Source organism: Strongylocentrotus purpuratus, unplaced genomic scaffold (genome assembly GCF_000002235.5).
Source record: "Strongylocentrotus purpuratus isolate Spur 01 unplaced genomic scaffold, Spur_5.0 spur5_scaffold_16, whole genome shotgun sequence".
Taxonomy (NCBI): domain Eukaryota; kingdom Metazoa; phylum Echinodermata; class Echinoidea; order Camarodonta; family Strongylocentrotidae; genus Strongylocentrotus; species Strongylocentrotus purpuratus.
This window is the reverse complement of record NW_022145601.1, coordinates 25250714-25265749: the sequence shown is the minus strand read 5'-3', so window position 1 is coordinate 25265749 and position 15036 is coordinate 25250714. Positions and strand designations below refer to the sequence as shown.

General features: G+C 35.7%; 1 non-coding gene across 1 annotated transcript; it reads left to right on the top strand.

Annotated features, from left to right (window-relative positions):
* The first annotated feature begins 7729 nt into the window (after window positions 1-7729).
* Mir200 (microRNA mir-200) lies at window positions 7730-7810 on the top strand. The gene has a single exon (NR_036392.1). It is a non-coding gene; the product is annotated as a microRNA mir-200 (primary transcript).
* The last annotated feature ends 7226 nt before the right edge of the window (window positions 7811-15036 follow it).

Genomic DNA, 15036 nt, shown 5'->3' with positions numbered 1-15036 from the left:
ATTTTCAATAAATTTGATGTAATTATGTTTCATAATTATTCATATTTATACAAGGACATCATCCATGATGTTTGATATATTCCATTACTGGGCAATCATTGTCACTTAATAGGGAAAGAGAGAGCAGAATCTGTTGACCTTTTCTCTTAATTTGTAGGCGAGTATCTTTCTGAAAAGACAAGGACATAGATTGAAGGGCATGGGACTGAGAAGGGGTGTTTACCCAATGGCTGTATAGACAGTGTTTTATCTATGAATTTCCATCATATTCTATGATATATTCCAATTTTGTCAATTCATTTTCACTTCTGGAATGAGATTCCAGACCCTTTCACCTTGACTCCTCGTTTTGTTCTCCCTTGCTCTGTACTACTTCAAATTAAACGGAAATTACAAGTCCCAGATGATGAATTAGCGATATATGTTGCCTGGTAGCTTTTTTTTATATCATAATTACTTGTTCAGGGAGAGTGCTGATAAAGGTTTTAAGTGAAAGCGAAGGCCTTTGGGTCATATTTAGCAAGCGTCAGTGTTTAATTATTCATGCTCTTCTCTTCATTAGCGCAGTGGTTAGTTTACACCAGCGTGATCCAATTAACGGAAGTGGAGATGGGTTTTGATGAGCAAACGTTGTACCATGTTAATTGATATCGTTGGCTAGTAAGTGCAGTGACAAGTGATATATTGCAAACTTTTGGGGTCATGGATATATTTCTATCAGTTAGGGACATGGATTACAGGCCAAGGGGCACCACAAGAAAGAAAAAATGGCGATATAAAGGTGGGGCTGAGAGTGATCGCCCCCCAAAGCTCTCAATCAATGAATGAATGAAAGAAGCACCATTTAAAATAGGTTGTAGATAGCCTATCATTACACTCTGGGGTCCTTGTGTTCTTTTCCCTTTCTATTAATGTCTTCTCGAGAAATGAATTTGATGGGCTTCCTTGGAATCAGAGTTTAAAAAGTGGAAACCAAGTTTGCTGTGTAGAGACAGGGACAGTTGGCTTGTTCATGTATATTGATTGATTGGATGATGGATATCAAGTTATACATAGGTTTACATTTTCTGCCTAGTATCCAAGGCAACAGAAATTATCCATAAATAACAGGAATTTTTCAATTATATGACCTCCTTTTTTTTTATCTATAGATAACATGCAATGCAAATATCGTTGATGATAACCATTACAATGAATGTCAGAGAAGCTTTGCCTCAATCCGTAGATGTATTTGTATTTTTCTACACTGCATGTCAATTCTGGTGATTATGAAATCCCTCATATTTTTTTATGCCAACGGAAGCTATTTATCATTCAGCTTTGTCCCCCGACAAGCTTTTGATATACCGAAAACCCAAACGATACATATCAAGTCTCCCTCACGACTTTCACATGTCTAATCATCGGGATCAGTCAAGGCATAACTCTCCTATTATTCCTGGCCGGCGTCTTGCACGTGCACACGCCCCATTCATGCTGTTACGCTGGGCTTCGTGCCAGCCAGCCAGCCAGGCTTTCTACCTCCCTCCCTCCGCTTGATTTCATCACTGTTGCCATAGCAACAGCTGCATCATCATGGTCGTGTGGCACCTGACTACGCCGGTATCTCGCCTCCTCTGATATAAGCATGCATATGAGATCATATCTCCATATAGCTTGTATCATCACTCCTCAATCTCTCTCTTGTTTTATTTAATTCTTTTTCTGATATCATGATGTAATCTTTCTCTTCACTGTTTGTCTTTGCATAATGACCAATTTTCAATTCATTTTCTCACTAGATGTCCATATACATCCTATACCATTGGTCGGTACCTCTTTGCATACCAGTATCCAGTTGAGATAACTCCATTGACTTAATTAAAAGTAGACTAATTACCCAGATACATAAGTTGTGTACAGCTAGAATGTACAAACCAACCTCAAAATACTTTACCTGGCTTTCTATGGGCTAACAGATAAGGAGTATGAAGAAAATAAAGAATAACATAAAACGGCGCAGACGAACTCAAGACAGACTTGGTTCTGTGTGAGCCCTGTTTTAAGGGAGCATGTATGGATGCCTTGAATAATCATTCACCCTCCAATCTCTTTTGTTTGTTGTTTTGTTGTTTGTTTGGCCACCCCCAAATTTGTTCCCTCTTCAAAGCTGTAGTGTTTACACCACACTACACCAAATCATCTCAAATGACCCTTACAAGCCCAAACCCTGCTCAGTTACATTGTATATGGGTTTCTGCCAGTATAAGCAGACATCAAAAGAAAGTAGAGCACTTGTGATACACTTTAACACCATAAAACCATAGACGTAATGATAAAACCCTCTGACTCTCTCACTATGGACCTCCCATAATCTGGGCCATATCATTATACTGGGCTTAGCCTGAAGGCTATAATTAGAGTCCACTGCTGCCCACACTTCCTTGGTTGTTTGTTTTGAAATTTGACCCACCTCCTTTGACCAGGCACTGCCCAATCCTCTGGTCAGTGGTCAAAGATAAATGCTCAAGGGCAAATGTCCAGACTGGGGAAGGTCATGTATAGTTTAGCTGAGGACATGGTATGTCTGGCTCATTTGTACTTATTACATGGTAGCCAAGATGTGTTTTGCTTGTAGTCTCTCCTCTCAGACCAGTTGATACTTTTACTTGAAATTGTTTTTGAAAATCATTCCTGATGACTACAAATAAATTCAATGATTTGACTTCATATGTAACATGAATACTTAGAAATCAGGTTATATTTATGATTGCATGATCTAGTTAGGATCTACAAATTGAAGTCCTAAGGGACCAAAGACTTGTCTGGTATTTGTCTTCTTCCCTTACTGTAAATAATAACATATATATATATATGAAGACTACTTACTAAACTGCTTTTGACTATGTAGTAGGTCCATGTTTTGACAAATGTATGAAAAGTGCTTGTATTCAAACTTTAAAGCTAACAGTAGTATAAGATACATGATGTTTTTAAATCAGGTTTGACATTATTTTCAAAAGGAAGAATTAGGTTTTAAAAAGGTTTTGAAATTAAATAAATATGCACCGACTGTACCAGTAGAAAAGGCCATGCTAAATCTACAAGGTTCTTTTCTTGTTAAAAGGAATATTCCATTTGATATTTTGTTGATATTTGATGGTTTTCTTTTTGTTCATGTTGCTGTCCATAACCCAACATATTACACACACTTTTCAAAAAGACTTTTAACCCTGTCAATTCACAATCACCTTCAATAAATGCTAATGAGAATAAAATGCAATTCCTTTTAATATTCAACAAGCATACACTGTTTGTACAAGGCAGGGACTTGAATGAATTTGCAGAAGATTTGTAAGAACGAAAACGAAAGCCATGTCTGGTAAAGTGACATAGTCATACGTTGGAGGGAAGCACTGTACTGTTAAGAAACAGGTGTGGCACAAAGTTAGCTTAACAGATGGCTCCATTTTGTGCACGTTCTTGCTCTCTTTCGTGGAGCCAACGAGTGATTAAGAATGGGCTTTCTCCCGCCTACCCCCTCTGTATGTTTTTTAAGTAAATATATATATATGAATGATGTTACTCCCACTCCCCCATGGTCAATAGACTTGGAATAGCATTGTAGTATGAAAAGGTCTCTCTGGGTTCATCCTGTCAGTACTAATATTTCATCGTGAATGTGGCATATCCTGTTATAGTATAACTAGCTTGGCAGCACTATTTCACACCACATATTTTTTATTTAAGGCTCAAAATCAGCATGCAACGTGAATTGGTCTTTCTTGTGTTGTACAGCAGTTTTCTGAACTTGCATGTTGGTGTGAGTGAGACATTTCATCTGGACTATCAAGGTGATAAGCCACCCCTTCTTTCATTCTCTTTACTGAATGATGAGAACCGGCTCTTTAATATCTGTATCACTTTTTTTTCATTCCCTTTTTTGCCCTTGCCCTTAATTAATGTGTTTCTCTCTCCCTCTCTCTCTTTTACTTTCTCCCCCCTCTCTCTCCCTCTCTCTCTTTTACTTTCTCCCCCCCCTCTCTCTCCCTCTCTCTCTTTTACTTTCTCCCCCCTCTCTCTCTCCCTCAATCTCTTTCACTTTCTCTCTCTTGTTAACTTGAACCAGTATAGAATTAAAAATGGGGAATCCTTCCCCCTTTCCCCTCACTACCACATTTCTATCTATCTGAGCCGGTTCTTCCTTTCCTTCCTTTCCTGGCTACTGCAGCTGCCACCGACTTTTCCTGAAATCGAAAGTAGACCAGCTTTAAAGTATATTAGGCCATTATATGATGTGTATCACAGTCATTGTTGTGGTTCCACCATTCATTCTCTCTCTCTCTCTCTCTTCCTCTCACTTTCTCTCCCCCTCTATTCCTCTCTCTTTCTCTCCCCTCTCTTTCTCTCTCTTTCTCTCTCTTTCTCTCCTCCTCTATTCCCCTCTCCCTCACCCCTCTCCCTCACCCCTCTCTACTCCCTTCTCCCTTACCCTCTCTTTCTGTTTCTCTCTCTCTTTTTTTCTTTCTCTCTCTCTCTCTCTCTCCCTCTCCCTCTCCCTTACCCCTCTCTTTTTTTCTTCTTCTCTCTCTCTCTCTCTCTCTCTGTTGCTCTCTCCCTCAAATATTTTAATCCCCAGTCAAACAGTCAGATTCCAAGCAATCCTATCGATTAATCACAAAGAAGATTACTGATATTGACTATTAAAGTGGAAGGAAATTAAAACTGTTCACATCCGGCGAGGTAGCGTTCTGAAAATGATAATCAAACAACATGAAACTAAGATAATAGATATTATGTGCTTTTTCCATTCATAGAACTGAACACGGAACTCTGATCACTATATGTTTACTCAGGAAGTATTTCAATGCCACACTGAACGTGACTCTATAGTATAAAAGGCGGTAACTCCACGTCACGCCATGTGCTATTAACTTTGAAAATTCTTTACAAAACTGCCTTTTTCTTCTTTCTAGATAAAGTTTATGGGTAGGAATTTGTTTTGTGATATTGTGTAAGCCAATAATTACATATTTTGTGTGACATAGTCCATTTCCCTGTTTTGCGGCGGGCGACCCTTCTTGCAGAGTCATTGTTTTGTGTGGGAGGAGTCCCTGTGTTAGCTAGGTTTGTGGTAAGCTTATATCCTGCCCGGCCGGCATAGAAATGGAAAGAGAAAACAGAATTCAGTGGGCAGTGCAAAATGCAAGTAAAGTGAAGTCATTGCTATATGTAGCCGGCCGCCAAACGGCTGGCTGGCACCCCTGAGCAGCAAGGCATGAAGAGGGCGGCAATTGCAGCCTGACTGGCATGGTGTGCAGACGGGGATCTCTTGCGCTGCTGCAGCAGTGCTCCATGTTTCTTGCGCATTTCATTCGCTTCACTTCTGTTTTAATCGGTGGATTTCCGTTTGGCGCTTACAGCATACACACACGTATAGACCTACTTGTTGGAATGGATTTAGTATATGGTGGAATACAGTCTGGACACAAACCATTCATTTCTACTGACTATACCTGTATGATTTGGTTCGGTTTGATCAGCAATTCAAATACTTTAATGAGGTGTGAAGGGCACATTTTCTCCAGCGCTTGTGAATCTCTTTCATTTGAATACTGATTTCAATTAGCTTTCTGGATTGTATAGTACGTGTATCTCCGGTACTGGTAGGATTTCTCTTTCATGGACAATTTATATTTCAGTGGACTGCTATACAGCTGCTCTAGACAACCAGATGGGCGGCATTAATTGGAATTTTCTCCTCATTCATTTTCTATATTTAGATTTATGTAAAATTAAAGTACTCTTTTTTTTTCTTGCCAATATTTGCCTCATGACACGTTTTTCTTATGTGTGTACGTGCTTCAGATTGACACTAACTTGTGGTTTGATGCCATTTCCTTGATTTCCTCAAATGTTGGAATGCCTGAGTTTGGTGAAAACCATATTTTACTTTCATTTCGTTAGCAGTGGAACAAGCTATATATTTCAGCACAGTCATATAAAGGCAGAAATGTTCCAGCATCGTGTGATGCTTCGTATGATCGAACTCCAAACAGTGTTCTATCAATTCTTTGTGTTTAAGGACATTGGAACTATGCATCCTGGAGGGTGTTTTTTCACAGTTTTACAGGAATTAAAATAGTTTTCCGAACAATACATCAGCATGGTAATAATAATTTGATAAAAGAAGATGTTCTGCTTATAATCATCACATTTAATTATTAATTTAATTATTTTTCATTTTGTCCCCTTTGGTAAAGATCTATACTCCATCAAAGGTAATGAAAATGTTGTGTTATTCTTAGATCTCCTGTCTGGTTTTTTCTTCCACAAAACTGTGAAGAAACATTTCTAGATGAGAATACCCAAATAATATATGTTACTTGATTGTAGAATTATGTTAGGGCAAGTACAGTTTAGTTACTCTTCAACTTAGGACAAGAGGAAACACATCAAGACTATCAATAGGGAAGCAGCAAGGACAACAGGACGATTGTCACCGTCATCATCATCATCATTGTCGTCATCATCACCATCGTGGACATCATCTAGGAGTATGAGGGAAAGCATGAGCTCCAGGACTATGATGGATGGCAGACTCAGTTCAACCACTTGAGCGAAATACGCGGCAGAGCAGAGGTATGAAAAAAGCGCTTTCCAAAAATAAAAATATTGATCAAATACAGCCTGCTATAGTCTTTATCAAGACTTGCAGAGTGCTTTGAAGTATCTCTACTTCATATTTTATCTTTTTAGAATAGTCTGCTAGAATTTGTGTAGTGACTAGAGAGTTTGCTGCTTAATTTTGAAAAAAAAAATCTTTTTCCTAGATTGTCTTTTTATTCTCTATGCTTTCTGTCTTTCTCATTTTTTTAATTTCATTTTTCCTAACCACATTTTATGTGAATTTTTTTGCTATTTCAAAAAAGGAATATTCATGAATGTTTTTCTTTCACATTCTAAAATCTTAAAAACAGATTTTTTATCAAAATTGGCTTTGAATAGTGAATTTTTAATATTTAAAAAACTCGTATTTAGTATTTTGCATTGAAGTCTGACTTCTAGAAACTCCTAATTTATTGAGAGTTATCTCTATTTTTTTTTTGTATCAGACCTGTTAAAAATCAGACATGAATAAAAGTCATGAAGATATTTCAAAGACATCCTTTTTATGGTTGGTGGAGACACTTGTGTCTAGTCACACCATTTGATACCATATTTTAAAAATACGATAGTATATTTATGTTGGAAAAACATAATGATTCTGCCATAATTAATGGATTTCTTCTACGTTAAGCTGTAAACAAAGGTTTTAACCTAGCTACGATAATGCTTTTCTGATTCTTTAGTCTTTGTGATCAACTTGCTTTAAAAATAACAACCACCATGCAGCAAACTCTCTAGACATGAAAATAGACAGACTCTAATCATGAATATAGTCAAACCATGGATCTCAACTCCATGGTCTGACTATGATCTCTAGCTGCCTCCAGCTCTGCCTACCTGCCTCTACCTAACTCACGCTGAATCGCTAAATAGCTGCAATCTTCGGAAGGAGTTTCTCCAAGACCCACTGTCGACGCAATCCTAGAACACCAGTCTGTCGCCCTCTCTCTTGCTTCCACTCCCTTCGTCATCATCCTCCTTCAAGGTTTGATGCAGGGAGAGGGCTTGGCTGGTTAATAGGATTGATCAACAGAGCACCAAGCGAGGGCGCCATCTCGTGTTTGCGATTTGTTGAGCCTAGTGGTGACATCATACTGGACAGCATTGGACGTGATTGGATCGTTCTCTAATACTGTCTGGTGATGATGTTGACACTGGCTTTGTTTCATCGTGGACCACTCCTGAAAAAGAAAACTGAGCAAAAAAAAACTAGAAGAAAGTAGAAAATCATGAAATGAGCCTAAACTTCTGTTATCATTGTCTTCTAAGTAACTTGACTTTCTGATGTCTTTTTAGTAACTTGAAAACTTCTCTATTGGTATACACTTATTGCAGCAATAATATGTACAATGTACACTGCATAAAGTGAACTCCACTTCAACTGTTCATTTCACTCTCTGATGTTGGCAGTACAGTGTGGTACATTGCTACAACAACTATTACTTTTGCCACTACTACTACTACTACTACTACTACTACTACTACTACTGCTACTACTACTACTACTACTACTACTACTACTACTAGTACAACTACTACTTCTACTGCTACTACTACTAATTATACAACTACGTCTACTACTAGTAACACTATTTATGCTGCTATTGCTGCTACTATTACTATTACTATTACTACTACAACAATCACTGTACTACTACTACTACTACTACAAAAACTACTATTACTACAAAAACTACTATTACAACTACTACTGCTGCTACTATTACTATTACTATTACTACTACAACAATCACTGTACTACTACTACTACTACTACTACTACTACTACTACTACTACTACTACTATTATGCTGTTGCTACTACTACTACTACTACTGCTACTGCTGCCACTACTACTATTACGATTACTACTACCGGTACTACTAGTACTACTACTGCTACAATAAATATACTACTACTACTACTACTACTACTACTACTACTACTACTTCTACTACTACTGCTGCTGTTACTACTGCTACTACTACTATAATGATGACTACTACTACTATGAAGACGACTACTACTTTTATTACTTCTACTTCTTCTATTACTACTACTACTTTTGATACTACCTTATATCTACCACTACCCAGACTTCTCCTCATACTACCAATACTATTTGTACCATATCTATTTCAAGGTCAATGAAACTTAAATAATCATCTACCCTATTTTCTTTTCAGTAAGACAAATTCAGTAGATTTCGAAACCCTGACATTGATTTGGTTAACTTGAATATATGTATATTGAAAAAGATTAGTTTTTATCAAAGTGTATCAATCACAAAAAAAGTATTTTTGTTTTTTTGAATCAGTATTTCATGTTGCTATATAGCCCCAAATATTAATTCTATAAAGAGATATTGCAAGTTTACATACACCTCAATACAATTTAAAATAACTTGTTACTGGACTACTCTATTCTCCCGTAAGCATTCACAAACATTGGCCTACACATTATTCAAATCCAACATTGGTTCTGTGTTTTATGTTATTTTCCAGTTTAATCTTTTTCTTAATCTTTTCCATTAGCCATTAGAATACAGGAAGAAGATTTTGAGGATGATTTAATGCATTCTAGCAGAACACAAATTATCTTTTTGGGTGATTGGTACACTTTAAGATTTCAAGTTTTTCAGCAGCGTAAAACAAAAGAGAGAGTTTTGTAAAGATGGCTGATTAAAGAAAATGCATTAAGATAAGTGAGTAGAACATTTTCTATTAAATTCGTTATTGAATACTTATGCTTGTACTTGTATGAGATAGTAATAATGATTTTTATTAGTAAACTAAATATGGGCTTTTTAAAATGGAAGTAAGAACAAACTTTCGGCAAGGATATGTTTTATTCTTACCCACCTTCACCAAATATTGGAGAAGTGGATTTGTAGAGGAATCGGATCTATTTCTATTTATACAGATGACATTTAATAGAATCATATTTTACTCTCTTGGCTAGGAATAGAGAGGGGATAATACAGAAATAAATATTCTCACAGCAACATATTTAACAGAAATCCATCTTGTTGCCATCCTAATGCTTCATAATCTCACTCCATTTGCGTCACTTGGGTGTATTTTCAAGCTAGCAAGTCATTTAAATTTCCATTGTCAATATGGTGACTTGTCTTCATATTTGAAGTTCTTAAAAGCTTTATTCCATAGTTGCAATAAGTATGAGTTTGCAATTATTATCCAAACTGATTATTTTAATGTAGTATCACACAAGAAACCTGACTGTACACGTACCAGCACATATTTAGAAGCCAGTCCAGTCATTTATTTTTTCTTTACAAAAAAGAAAACTCTGAGTCATTTTGTATTTAGGTGTCTGTGTAAACAGGAATATCCGTGTGTATTGCTTATGTTACAGTTATAGTATATTAGACATGTATGTAGTATTAAAGGTACCATATCACACATTAAAAGGTATGACTCAAAATTTATCTCGGTGAAATAACCAAGAAAGCAGAGACTGAGTGGAATATATCTTTAAAAAAAGCATTGGTTGTTATTACATTTACACAATTATTTCATTTGCCAATTGAAAATTGAAACAACTTTCCGACAAGGACGTCACTTTCTTTCACACAATGAATGATTTATTCCCTAGTATTTTAGATCAGTTTCTATGTCTAGTTGCTTAATCTGATATGGAAAAGGAGAAATATAAATCTGAAAAGAGAAGTAGTTTTAATATTTTGTAGATGTGTCTATCGTTTCTGTCATTCTGGTCTATTTCACATGCCAATCACCAATGATGAAATGGTGCATTTTTTCCTTCTCCTCAGAAAAAGTTGGATACTTTGAGAGAACCTAGATAGTTACTCGTCCATTGTTTGTGATAATGAGTCATTTCATTGATGAGAATGCCTTGATGGGTTAACTGTGGTTGACTGCATATCAATTATTCACCGTCGTCAGTATTTTCTCTTTATTTTCATATCTCCCACCCCCTCGTCCGTGATATTTGTTTGAGTTTGTCCTTCATATCCCATTCTTGTTTTGCAGTTTCCTTTGTCGTCAGTCCACTATTGTTTTGTCCAGGTGAATTTCTAGATCAATATGCTCCCATTTTGATATGCCTGAGAACGCCTGATATTTGTCAGTCTCTCCATATTATGGGCAAGTCTATCATCACTTGAGTTTAATTACCCAGTCTTTGTCATTCTGTAATGTTATTGATTTTAAAAGAAAAATCTTCAGTATTGCGTGACAGATCATTACCGTTGTTGGCTTTTGGGGGAATAATACTGGTAGAAATTAGGCTGTTTTGTTTGAATTCTCTGCACATTGAATTTTTATTAAAGAACAGAAATACGGCCCTTCCTAAATGCGGCGAATCAACAACAACTTCATCATCAAATTCTCTTTATTTATATATTTGTTTTTAATTCTTCAAATGATGCCATATTTACCTTATAGTAAAATGTTGCTCACAGGAATATGTAGAATGGATGTGTGAACATGATCCTAATGCCTTTCATACTATTTTCCTTCTTTTAGAAAACACAACCAGCGTCTAGATTAAGGGGCGTTAGTACTATTTATTATCAATAATGACAGTAATAATATGCAATTTTTTACTTGAGGTTATATTTCTGGTTTCATGCCCTACTTTTATAATCATCCATCTTTGATTTTTTTTTCTCTACTGATTGGCTCCACTTTATATTATGATTAGCAGTGCTATTCTTACTCTTTATTTCTAGTGTGTTGCCTGATATATCATGCTAATCTTCCTTTGAATAGGTAGTCAATGCATTGCCTCAACTTGACCCTTAATCCATATGCTAGTACATAAATCCAACCTACAGATGAAAACAACTAAAAAAAAGTCTTTTATTTCATTTTCATTAAAAAATGCAGAGAAGTTGATAAAGCAGGGGAGAATGTTCAATCTAAAATCTTTCAGGGTATTTTTGTGAAATCCTTTTCTAAAAATGATTTCAAATTCTTCCTAATTGAAAAAAGTAAATACTCCAGTAATTATTTTGAAATGATAAAGAACAAAGGTTGTAATATTAATTTTGTTCTTGATAACATGTAACATTAATTCAATTTATTTCATGATAAAAATGATATTGAATTCTTTTTCTTTCTAATAAAATAAAATAAAAATCAATTTGACAGTTTCCATGATTTTCTTGTGTCTAATGAATGTAATTGTATACTACTGTGCCTGCATGATTTAAAATATTCAATGCTTCGTGGATAGTGAGAGGAATAAACAGAATGAGTGAAAGAGTGACGTAGAATGTTCAATTATAGAGGAAGAAAGAGTTGTCTGAAAGAGGAATAAAGGTTGTATGTTTGAGATTCTGAATGAGAATAAGGGGATGGCAGAAGTGAAGGGGAGATAGAGAGAGGAGGGTGAGAAAGAGAGGGAGAGGGAGAGAGAGAGAGGGGGGGGGGTGGAGATAAAGAGAGAAAGAGGGGGAAGGGATATAGGATAGATTTAACATACGTAGAGAGAGGTAGAAGATAGAGAGAGAGAAAAAAAATCTAGATTTAGATTAAGGACAGTATGTTAGAATTGACAAAAGAGAGAGGAGAAATAAGTAGTTGGAAGAGGAAGTAAGTAAAACAAGAAAAGATAACAAATAAAAACCTAAGATGGAAAAATATGAATTCTCAATCGGCTTGGCAATGATATAAGATTGATCATTATCTATTTTTGGTACTGATTAGTCACATAAGATTGTTTATTCAATGGTGAAATATAAACCATTTTCAATCTTCAATATAATTAAACTGACCCCAAATAACATGAGTGGCACTCACTACCAAAATGCATACGGGTAGGTGTAATTTAGTACTATGAACAAGATGACAGTTACATACTTCATAAATAAGCAGTCACCATATACTGCTCTAAAACCAGAAGCTTTTGTGGCATGAAATATTTACAAATGTCACCAGTGGCTATTTTAAGATTCATGAATGTTTTATGTATAAAATAATTAATCACAACTGACACACTTTTGGGGGGCTGCATTCACATAAATGTCTTGCTTTAAAAATTGCTATTTTGGAAAACTTGCAAAATTTTCATGTTGCAAGAGTTTCTGGTTCTATGGAATTTTGAAGAGTGATTAATAAAGGGTGAAATTGAAGTGAGAGATGACAATTTTTACCACCAAAAAATACAATAATCAGTGAAAAGCTCAGAATCCCACAATAAGAATATGAAAAACACAAGAATTCAGAATGGGGAAGTATAATTTGACAAAATACAAAGTCAATCAATTGGCCTGTCTAGCAAAGCTAAACACCACAATTTTTTTCAGGGAGTCCAGAGTGAGATTTGGGTGCGTGTTTCCCGTAAATGTTGAAAACTTCAATTATACTACTAATAATGATAATAATATTAGATATTTATAAAGCACACATATCCACTACGCAAGGTGCTCAAGGCACTCCAATAGTATCTGATGTGAAAGAAAGTGTGTATATGCTTGTAAATAAGCAACCAAGGGACTTGGTTATGGGGATTGATGAGTTAATACCAAAGGGCACTGGCACATTGACTGGGTTTTGAACCCGGGACCTCCTGGTTACGAGACCACTGATCTACCACTGAGCCATCGCGCAGGAGCTTCCTAAATAAGAGTTTAAAATTCCATTTTTACCCAAGTAAGTTATCCCTTATGCCCGAGGTCCCACAGTGTACCAATCACTTGAGAAAATAATATGTGTATAACTTAACTAGAATGTATAAAACCAAGCTCAAAGGACTTTAACTGGCATTGTATGGATTAATGGTAAATGAGTATGGTATGAAGAAAATGAAAACGTACATAAAAACCCCGCGGATGAAACCCAAGTCGGTCTTGGGCTTTGTGCAAGCACATATGGGTTGCATATAGTAGTCTTCTCACAAGTCGCTTTAATGCTACTTTAGATTGCATATTGCAATATCTTATAGAGATTTAGTATTTAGAGGTCATATCTTCAATATAGCATACTGATTTGGCACCCCTATATGCAGAGCAAGATTTTTTGTTGTTATTGGTACATTTCAATAAAAAAAACTAATGTTGGATGTATTTAAAAGGAGGTACATGTTTGCATATGAATGTGCAGAGCTGATTAAAAACATATAAGTTCCCTGTTTATATACCATGTATTCAATTTTCAAGTTGGGGGTTTTCCCCATCCTTTTTATATGCTTCTACATGTACACACAATGTACAGAGCAATGTAAATAATAAATTCAATTCAATTTTATTCATCCAAGGTATAAACACAGAGAGACATTACCAATTCAAAGAGCCCAAACATATATTGATTGCAACTTTTCAAAAATTCAGCATTTTCTCATATTTTGTCCTACTTCGTTCAAACCTTCACCAGTATGCTTTTCTGTTTATTCTGCTTTCTTCCAAAGTAGTTTGTTATCAAGGTTTGATTTCCCTTTAAAGGGATCCGGTAACTTTGTCTCAGATTCTGAAACAAAATCCTGGATTTAGCTCATGCAGCAATGATAATTATAAACCTTTAAGTCAGTCAGGAACTCCATGACTTTTACAAGCTGATCGCCTGTATGATTATCAAGATATTTATGATTGGAATTACAAATTTTGAAAACCGTACACTACAGTCTATTGGGGAAAACGAATATGGTAAAACCGGTCACTCAACGATTTTACTTTTTTGAGGCACTTTTTGATCATTTTTAAGCACAATTTTTTTTAGGGCTTCAATATTACACCATATCACACACACTGATAACACGTTGGGCCGTGCATCTCAGATTTAACATTGTTAAATGATGCCTTTAAAAAAATAAATCTTTATGTAACCCCTTCTCTTTTTATTTGTCAAAATGTTCAAACTCTTCTTTGTAGTGTAAAGGAAGTGCCTAGCTTTGTGGTATCACTAATGATAGATCCAGCTTTTTGGAAATGCCATTTCTTGGACAAGGTATGTTCGGAAGTTGGAAATTTATATAATACTGACAAATATGAATTTAAATTATTAAAACAAATTTGGGGGCTACTTTTCAACCTTGCTTGCATGAAAAAACACTCTTTAATTTCTTTTGCATTGAACTCTATGCAAATTATGGGGGGCTCTTTTATGACTTTCTGGGGCTCTTTTTGGCATTTCGGGGGCTAATTCGCCCGAGCCCCGTGTATTTTTTTCACTGCATTGCTGTGATAGATCATTGTGTTAATAAAGCTACACGGTTTCCAGATCTTATTTTTATATGATGATGATTATGACAACTGCAATGATTTTAATTTGTCAAGGTTATTACAAAGTATAATTACCCCTGTGCTGAGTTGTGTTTTATAATAATAATACCGGTAATGATAATGATATCTTGTTTACCCAGGGTAGCCTCATCAATATTAATACTTTTCTTCCTGAAGGCCCTACA